This window comes from Cherax quadricarinatus, chromosome 57, assembly GCF_038502225.1.
Source record: "Cherax quadricarinatus isolate ZL_2023a chromosome 57, ASM3850222v1, whole genome shotgun sequence".
Taxonomy (NCBI): Eukaryota; Metazoa; Arthropoda; class Malacostraca; order Decapoda; family Parastacidae; genus Cherax; species Cherax quadricarinatus.
The window spans coordinates 26098106-26108493 of NC_091348.1; positions in this window are offsets into that span (position 1 = coordinate 26098106).

Consider the following 10388-nt stretch of genomic DNA (forward strand, 5'->3'; position numbering starts at 1 on the left):
TGCCATTCATGAAGTTAATGTTATTGTTGATGATGTTAATATCATTTTTGTTTGTTAATGTTGTTCCTATTACTGTTAATGATGATGTGAATGTTGTCGTTGATGTTAATGTTGTTGATGTTGATGTTGTTGTTGATGATTTTGATGTTGTTGATGCTAATGTTGTTGATGTTGGTGCTGATGATGTTAATGTTGTTGTTGATTGTCTTAATGTTGTTTTCGTTGAAGTTAATGTTATTGATGATATTGCTGATGATAATTGATGTTATTGTCACTGCTGTTGCTGCTGTTTCTCCTACTGCTGTCGGTGTAGCTTTTGCTGCTGTTACTGTGGCTGTTGTTGTTTCTACTTCTCCTATTATTATAGAGATAAACTGATAATGAAACAATAGCAATGAGAAACAATGTAATTAAAATGTCAATGAGAGCGAGTTCAGTGAAAGAGAGAGAGAGAGAGAGAGAGAGAGAGAGAGAGAGAGAGAGAGAGAGAGAGAGAGAGAGAGAGAGAGAGACCGTATTATGAGAGTGAACACTATATTGCAAGAGATATTGATAAACAATGTCAGAGACTTGAAAGAGACAGATATTATGACAAAGAAAGAAATATCGCCCGAGACAATGACTGACAGTGTCAACGACGCTGTTGACAGAAAGTGATACAATGATAGCGAAAAAGCAATTCCGAGGAGGCGAGCAGAGGCCTAACGCCTCCTTAAGCTCGTGAAGCAAGCACTCAGATGATGTCACTCGTCTGAACAACACTATAATCAGCTAATCTCACGGGAAACACTCAGGTAGTCTCCCCACACGTCTGAACAACGCCACAGTCAGCGGAAACACTCAGGTAATCTCCCCACACGTCTGAACAACGCCACAACCAGAGGAAACACTCAGGTAATCTCCCTACACGTCTGAACAACACCACAATCAGCGGAAACACTCAGGTAATCTCCCCACACGTCTGAACAACGCCACAATCAGAGGAAACACTCAGGTAATCTCCCCACACGTCTGAACAAGACCACACTCAGGGGAAACACTCAATTAATCTCCCTACACGTCTGAACAACACCACAATCAGAGGAAACACTCAGGTAATCTCCCCACACGTCTGAACAACGCCACAACCAGAGGAAACACTCAGGTAATCTCCCTACACGTCTGAACAACACCACAATCAGCGGAAACACTCAGGTAATCTCCCCATACGTCTGAACAACGCCACAATCAGAGGAAACACTCAGGTAATCTCCCCACACGTCTGAACAACACCACAATCAGCGGAAACATTCAGGTAATCTCCCCACACGTCTGAACAACACCACAATCAGCGGAAACACTCAGGTAATCTCCCCACACGTCTGAACAAGACCACAATCAGGGGAAACACTCAATTAATCTCCCCACACATCTGAACAACGCAACAATGAAGAACAATTAGCTTACCACTTTGGACACTCCCTCCTTAAAAATACTCAACAAATCTGAATGGAGTAAAAAGAAAAAACTCTTGTGCCTACTCCCCATCAATTCCAGATCAACCAGGCTGTAAAGTCAATAGTATCCCACTTCGACCTATCAAGCACAGGTATTGGTAGCGCCTCTGACCAACCAGCGGGAACTTAGAAAACGTAATGGATCTGATGAATTATTTAATCAGATAAGTATACTTAATCACGACCCTCAAAGGGAATTGATATATTTTCTTCTTTGAGTAAATCCCCAGTTACATGTCTTTATAAGATTTTTTACACTTCTGGTACTTTGGACTTGATAAAGAAAAAAGTGACTCATGGCCGAAATCACAATTTTGACAACTGGGAAAACTGTCGATCAGGGAGTAATTGGTTTCCAGAAAATGAAAGAGAAAGAAAGGACCAGTGGACAGTCACCGGGAGATAACTAGCCACCGAAAAAATTTAATTGTCTTAACTGACTCACGAAATCGTAATGACACGATTGCAAACAAACCATACCCCAGCCGGGATTGAACTCTCTGACCGCGGGTTCAATCCCGGCCGGGGTATGGTTTAATTGTCTTAAATATGTAATTGAGGCTCTAATAATTTAGCAAGATAGTGAACGATATTCTTTTATTGTATTTAGATGTATGTATACTGCAGTTGTTTATTAAGTAGTATTGACATAGTTCAGTTCAGTAAAAGCTTATAATCGTATGTAAACTCTTAATAAATACAAAAAAAAGTTGCTTGATACGGGTGTTCTATTGAGTAGAAAATGCTCAGTATATATATGTGGTGCCGAATAGGTAAAACTGGTCAATTAGCAAGAACTCATTTAAAATTAAATCCTTTCTAAAAAAATTTCTTATACGTTTAAAGGTATCTTTTTTTCATTAATGTTAATGTAAGAAAAATTTATTTTGCATCAAAAGAATCTTAGAAAACTTACCTAACCTTATTATAACAAGAACAATTTATTTTAGCCTAACCCAACTAAATATATTTTAGATTTGTTTACAGTAATTTAATACTAAACAAACACAGTGAAATATATTTTTTTCGGTAGGTTCAGAATGATTTTGGCGAAATTATTACATACACAAATTTTCACTTGTCCTATATGGCAAGATGAGCGTTGCTATTTAAGCCAAGATGGCAAGTTCTGCCTATTCGGCACGACATATATATATATATATATATATATATATATATATATATATATATATATATATATATATATATATATATATATATATATATATATATATATACATATATGTAGCGATGATAATATAACTCTAAAACTAGTAAGAAATGTAAATTAGTTTGTGCACTTATAGTGATAAATGATGCAGGAAGGGTGACTGACTAGTTATTAGACTGTGATTAAAATACATATGTCAGTGATATATCTGACCACAGAGGCATCTCATTACAGAGCACACCTGGCAGTCAGATGATTTATGGTCAGATGTCGTAGCACTACATCTGACTAGCATATCTTTCAGGGGTGGTAAGTGCCCGTGTTAAACAAGAGAAACTCCACAATATAACAAGGTTGGTGGACTGATTACATCAACTTCATTGCTACTCCTGGTGTCTCTGTATTTGACTGAAGAAGCCTACTGTGTACGCGAGACGCTTCAACAAGACAGATACCCAATTGTTGCACATATGTCTTACTCGTCAACATGACTCACGGAATCGTAATGACACGATTGCAAACAAACTATACCACGGGTGGGGTTTGAACCCGCGATCAGAGAGTCTCTCTCTGATCGCGGGTTCAAGCCTCACCCGTGTGTGGTTTACTCGTCAACTTATTTTATACCATTTTCAAGATACAATATACTGTAGTTAGCTGTAGTTGAAGAACCTATACACAAACTGGATTCCATAGGAATTAATATGATAGAAATCGACTGAGACGAAGAACTCTCCAAAAAGCAACACATAGATACCGTAAAATATAATAATGGTTAAGAATGGACAAGACTACCTTGAAAATTAATAAGCCTATGGACAATTTAAGACACAGGTTAAAAAAATTGTATTTTAGACAGGGTTTATTAAACACCTTTAAAAATAATTTGCAGGTACAGTTATATGGCACAGCGAGGTGTGAGGTTGTACCTTGAAAGCCTCTGGGGCTGTCGGGTAACACAGTTGGGTCACAGTTCGTGCCGCTCAAACAACCTTGCACAGTATTAGTAGCTGGCAAAGCATCCTATTGTAAGCTCTGTGGCTGAGTGGTTACAAAGCTCACCTTGTTATAGCAAGGACCTAGATACCAGTCAATCTCCATTCTTCTGTTCATTCACTGAGAGTCGTCATTTATTACCACTTATGCTGGGTTTATATATATATATATATATATATATATATATATATATATATATATATATATATATATATATATATATATATATATATATATATATATATATATATATATATATATATATATATATATATATATATATATATGTATATATATAAACACATCGTCTATTCCCCACCGAGTCAGGGTGACCCGAAAAAGACGAAACACTTTCATCATCACTCGCTCCATCATCTCTTGACAGAGGAGTACCGATATTACAGTTCAAAAACTGCAACATATCTCTACTCCTTCAGCGTGCAGACACTGTACTTTCCACCTCCAGGACTCAAGTCCGGCTAACTGATTTCTCTGAATCCCATCAAAAATGTTACCTTGTTCAAACTCCAACAGCATGTTAAGTCATAAAATAAAAACCACTTGCCTCCAATAACTCCTAACACGCTCGCACAGGCTTGCTAGATGTCTATGTTCCTGACACACAAAACCTTCTGTGTCCTCTTCCTCCAACCTTTCGTATGACGACCTCTACCCTTTCTTCCCTCCATTATTGATTTACACGCCCTCCAAGTCATATTATTTTGTTCTATCTTTTCTAAATCTCCGAACCACCTCAACCTTTCCTCAGCCAAATGAATAATACTTTCAGTAACCCCGCACCTCCTTGTAATCTGCATAATATCAGCACAGCACATTGCCCTCACACACGACATTTGCACTGCCTCCAGCCTCCACCTTGCTGCAACATTCACAACCGTTGCTTCACACCTATATAAGAGCATTGGTACCATTATAATCTCGTACATTTTCTCTAATGCCTCTATGGATACTCTCTCTCTCTCTCTCTCTCTCTCTCTCTCTCTCACACACACACATACACATACACACCTGGAGGCAGGAACCATACATAGCTTTAAGACGAGGTATGATAAAGGTCATGGAGCAGGGAGAGAGAGGATCCAGCAGCGATGTGTGGAGAGGCGGGGCCAGGAGCTGAGTCACGACCCCTGCAACCAAAATTAGATGAGTATAATAAGGTGAGTACACACACACACACACACACTCACTCTCTTTCTATCTCTCTCTCTCTCTCTCTCTCTCTCTCTCTCTCTCTCTCTTGTCTGGTGTAGCTTGTCTGGTGTAGCTTGTCTGGTGTAGCTTGTCTGGTGTAGCTTGTCTGGTGTAGCTTGTCTGGTGTAGCTTGTCTGGTGTAGCTTGTCTGTAGCTTGTCTGGTGTAGCTTGTCTGGTGTAGCTTGTCTGGTGTAGCTTGTCTGGTGTAGCTTGTCTGGTGTAGCTTGTCTGGTGTAGCTTGTCTGGTGTAGCTTGTCTGGTGTAGCTTGTCTGGTGTAGCTTGTCTGGTGTAGCTTGTCTGGTGTAGCTTGTCTGGTGTAGCTTGTCTGGTGTAGCTTGTCTGGTGTAGCTTGTCTGGTGTAGCTTGTCTGGTGTAGCTTGTCTGGTGTAGCTTGTCTGGTGAAGCTTGTCTGGTGTAGCTTGTCTGGTGTAGCTTGTAGCTGTCTGTGTAGCTTGTCTGGTGTAGCTTGTCTGGTGTAGCTTGTCTGGTGTAGCTTGCTTGTCTGGTGTAGCTTGTCTGGTGTAGCTTGTCTGGTGTAGCTTGTCTGGTGTAGCTTGTAGCTTGTCTGGTGTAGCTGGTGCTTGTCTGGTGTAGCTTGTCTGGTGTAGCTTGTCTGGTGTAGCTTGTCTGGTGTAGCTTGTCTGGTGTAGCTTGTCTGGTGTAGCTTGTCTGGTGTAGCTTGTCTGGTGTAGCTTGTCTGGTGTAGCTTGTCTGGTGTAGCTTGTCTGGTGTAGCTTGTCTGGTGTAGCTTGTGTAGCTTGTCTGTGTAGCTTGTCTGGTGTAGCTTGTCTGGTGTAGCTTGTCTGGTGCAGCTTGTCTGGTGTAGCTTGTCTGGTGTAGCTTGTCTGGTGTAGCTTGTCTGGTGTAGCTTGTCTGGTGTAGCTTGTCTGGTGTAGCTTGTCTGGTGTAGCTTGTCTGGTGTAGCTTGTCTGGTGTAGCTTGTCTGGTGTAGCTTGTCTGGTGTAGCTTGTCTGGTGTAGCTTGTCTGGTGTAGCTTGTCTGGTGTAGCTTGTCTGGTGTAGCTTGTCTGGTGTAGCTTGTCTGGTGTAGCTTGTCTGCTGTAGCTTGTCTGGTGTAGCTTGTCTGCTGTAGCTTGTCTGCTGTAGCTTGTCTGGTGTAGCTTGTCTGGTGTAGCTTGTCTGGTGTCGCTTATCTGGTGTAGCTACTCTGGTGTAGCTTGTCTGGTATAGCTTGTCTGGTGTAGCTTGTCTGGTGTAGCTTGTCTGGTGTAGCTTGTCTGGTGTAGCTTGTCTGGTGTAGCTTGTCTGGTGTAGCTTGTCTGGTGTAGCTTGTCTGGTGTAGATTGTCTATTGTAGCTTGTCTGGTGTAGCTTGTCTGGTGTAGCTTGTCTGGTGTAGCTTGTCTGGTGTAGCTTGTCTGGTGTAGCTTGTCTGGTGTAGCTTGTCTGGTGTAGCTTGTCTGGTGTAGCTTGTCTGGTGAAGCTTGTCTGGTGTAGCTTGTCTGGTGTAGCTTGTCTGGTGTAGCTTGTCTGCTCTAGCTTGTCTGGTGTAGGTTGTCTGGTATAGCTTGTCTGGTGTAGCTTGTCTGGTGTAGCTTGTCTGGTGTAGCTTGTCTGGTGTAGCTTGTCTGGTGTAGCTTGTCAGGTGTAGCTTGTCTAGTGTAGCTTGTCTGGTGTAGCTTGTCTGCTGTAGCTTGTCTGGTGTAGCTTGTCTGGTGTAGCTTGTCTGGTGTAGCTTGTCTGGTGTAGCTTGTCTGGTGTCGCTTATCTGGTGTAGCTACTCTGGTGTAGCTTGTCTGGTATAGCGTGTCTGGTGTAGCTTGTCTGGTATAGCGTGTCAGGTGTAGCTTGTCTGGTGTAGCTTGTCTGGTGTAGCTTGTCTGCTGTAGCTTGTCTGGTGTAGCTTGTCTGGTGTAGCTTGTCTGGTGTAGCTTGTCTGATGTCGCTTATCTGGTGTAGCTTGTCTGGTGTAGCTTGTCTGGTGTAGCTTGTCTGGTGTAGCTTGTCTGGTATAGCTTCAGTGTAGCTTGTCTGGTGTAGCGTGTCTGCTGTAGCTTGTCTGCTGTAGCTTGTCAGGTGTAGCTTGTCTGGTGTAGCTTGTCTGGTGTAGCTTGTCTGGTGTAGCTTGTCTGGTGTAGCTTGTCTGGTGTAGCTTGTCTGGTGTAGCTGTAGTCGCTTATCTGGTGTAGCTTGTAGCTTGTCTGGTAGCTTGTCTGGTGTAGCTTGTCTGGTGTAGCGTGTCTGGTGTAGCTTGTCTGGTGTAGCTTGTCTGGTGTAGCTTGTCTGTCGTGTAGCTTGTCTGGTGTAGCGTGTCTGGTGTAGCTTGTCTGGTGTAGCTTGTCTGGTGTAGCTTGTCTGGTCTAGCGTGTCTGGTGTAGATTGTCTGGTGTAGCTTGTCTGGTGTAGCTTGTCTGGTGCTTGTCTGGTGTAGCTTGTCTGGTGTAGCTTGTCTGGTGTAGCTTGTCTGGCTTGTCTGGTGTAGCTTGTCTGTAGCTTGTCTGGTGTAGCTTGTCTGGTGTCGCTTAGGTGTAGCTTGTCTGTCTGTGTAGTGTAGCTTGTCTGGTGTAGCTTGTCTGGTGTAGTCTTGTCTGGTAGCTTGTCTGGTGCAGCTTGTCTGGTGCAGCTTGTCAGGTGTAGCTTGTAGCTTGTCTGGTGTAGCTTGTCTGGTGTAGCTTGTCTGGTGTAGCTTGTCTGGTGTAGCTTGTGTGGTGTAGCTTGTCAGGTGTAGCTGGTGTAGCTTGTCTGGTGTATTTTGTCTGGTGTAGCTTGTCTGGTGTAGCTTGTCTGGTGTAGCTTGTCTGGTGTAGCTTGTCTGGTGTAGCTTGTGTAGGTTGTCAGTCTGGGTGTAGCTTGTTTGGTGTAGCTGTAGCTTGTCTGGTGTAGCTTGTCTGGTGTAGCTTGTCTGGTATAGTTTGTCTGGTGTCTGGTGTAGCTTGTCTGGTGTAGTTTGTCTTGTCTGGTGTAGCTTGTCTGGTGTAGCTTGTCTGGTGTAGGTGTAGCTTGTCTGGTGTAGCTTGTCTGGTGTAGTTTGTCTTGTAGCTTGTCTGGTGTAGTTTGTCTTGTCTGGTGTAGCTTGTCTGGTGTAGTTTGTCTGGTGTAGCTTGTCTGGTGTAGCTTGTCTGGTGTAGCTTGTCTGGTGTAGTTTGTCTGGTGTAGCTTGTCTGGTGTAGCTTGTCTGGTGTAGCTTGTCTGGTGTAGTTTGTCTGGTGTAGCTTGTCTGGTGTAGTTTGTCTGGTGTAGGTTTTCTGGTGTAGATTGTCTGGTGTAGCATGTCTGGTGTAGATTGTCTGGTGTAGCTTTTCTGGTGTAGATTGTCTGGTGTAGATTGTCTGGTGTAGTTTGTCTGGTGTAGTTTTTCTGGTGTAGCTTGTCTGGTGTAGTTGGTGTCTGGTGTAGCTTAGCTTGTCTGGTGTAGCTTGTCTGGTGTAGCTTGTCTGTGTAGCTTGTCTGGTGTAGCTTGTCTGGTGTAGCTTGTCATGTGTAGTTTGTCTGGTGTAGTTTTTCTGGTGTAGCTGGTGTAGCTTGTCTGGTGTAGTTTGTCTGGTGTAGCTTGTCTGGTGTAGTTTGTCTGGTGTAGTTAGTCTGGTGTAGCTTGTCTGGTGTAGTTTGTCTGGTGTAGCTTGTCTGGTGTAGTTTGTCTGGTGTAGCTTGTCTGGTGTAGTTTGTCTGGTGTAGCTTGTCTGGTGTAGTTTGTCTGGTGTAGCTTGTCTGGTGTAGTTTGTCTGGTGTAGCTTGTCTGGTGTAGTTTGTCTGGTGTAGCTTGTCTGGTGTAGTTTGTCTGGTGTAGCTTGTCTGGTGTAGTTTGTCTGGTGTAGCTTGTCTGGTGTAGTTTGTCTGGTGTAGCTTGTCTGGTGTAGTTTGTCTGGTGTAGTTTGTCTGGTGTAGCTTGTCTGGTGTAGCTTGTCTCTGGTGTAGCTGGTGTAGCTTGTCTGGTGTAGTTTGTCTGGTGTAGCTTGTCTGGTGTAGTTTGTCTGGTGTAGCTTGTCTGGTGTAGTTTGTCTGGTGTAGCTTGTCTGGTGTAGTTTGTCTGGTGTAGCTTGTCATGTGTAGTTTGTCTGGCATAGCTTGTCTGGCGTAGTTTGTCTGGTGTAGCTTGTCTGGTGTAGTTGGTGTAGCTTGTCATGTGTAGCTTGTCTGGTAGTAGCTTGTCTGGCATAGCTTGTCTGGCGTAGTTTTTCTGGTGTAGCTTGTCTGGTGTAGTTTGTCTGGTGTAGCTTGTCTGGTGTAGCTTGTCTGGCGTAGTTTGTCTGGTGTAGCTTGTCTGGTGTAGCTTGTCTGCTGTAGCTTGTCTGCTGTAGCTTGTCAGGTGTAGCTTGTCTGGTGTAGCTTGTCTGGTGTAGCTTGTCTGGTGTAGCTTGTCTGGTGTAGCTTGTCTGGTGTCGCTTATCTGGTGTAGCTACTCTGGTGTAGCTTGTCTGGTATAGCGTGTCAGGTGTAGCTTGTCTGGTGTAGCTTGTCAGGTGTAGCTTGTCTGGTGTAGCTTGTCTGGTGTAGCTTGTCTGCTGTAGCTTGTCAGGTGTAGCTTGTCTGGTGTAGCTTGTCTGGTGTGTCTTGTCTGCTGTAGCTTGTCTGGTGTAGCTTGTCTGGTGTAGCTTGTCTGGTGTAGCTTGTCTGGTGTAGCTTGTCTGCTGTAGCTTGTCTGGTGTAGCTTGTCAGGTGTAGCTTGTCTGGTGTAGCTTGTCTGGTGTCGCTTATCTGGTGTAGCTACTCTGGTGTAGCTTGTCTGGTATAGCGTGTCAGGTGTAGCTTGTCTGGTGTAGCTTGTCTGGTGTAGCTTGTCAGGTGTAGCTTGTCTGGTGTAGCTTGTCAGGTGTAGCTTGTCAGATGTAGCTTGTCTGGTGCAGCTTGTCTGGTGCAGCTTGTCAGGTGTAGCTTGTCTGCTGTAGCTTGTCTGCTGAAGCTTATCTGGTGTAGCTTGTCTGGTATAGCTTGTCAGGTGTAGCTTGTCTGGTGTAGCTTGTCTGGTGTAGCTTGTGTGGTGTAGCTTGTCAGGTGTAGCTTGTCTGGTGTAGCTTGTTTGGTGTAGCTTGTCTGGTGTATTTTGTCTGGTGTAGCTTGTCTGGTGTAGCTTGTCTGGTGTAGCTTGTCTGGTGTAGCTTGTCTGGTGTAGCTTGTCTGGTGTAGCTTGTCAGGTGTAGCTTGTCTGGTGTAGCTTGTTTGGTGTAGCTTGTCTCGTGTATTTTGTCCGGTGTAGCTTGTCTGGTGTAGCTTGTCTGGTGTAGCTTGTCTGGTGTAGTTTGTCTGGTGTAGCTTGTCTATTGTAGTTTTTCTGGTGTAGCTTGTCTGGTGTAGTTTGTCTGGTGTAGCTTGTCTGGTGTAGTTTGTCTGGTGTAGCTTGTCTGGTGTAGCTTGTCTGGTGTAGCTTGTCTGGTGTAGTTTGTCTGGTGTAGCTTGTGTGGTGTAGCTTGTCAGGTGTAGCTTGTCTGGTGTAGCTTGTTTGGTGTAGCTTGTCTGGTGTATTTTGTCTGGTGTAGCTTGTCTGGTGTAGCTTGTCTGGTGTAGCTTGTCTGGTGTAGCTTGTCTGGTGTAGCTTGTCTGGTGTAGCTTGTCAG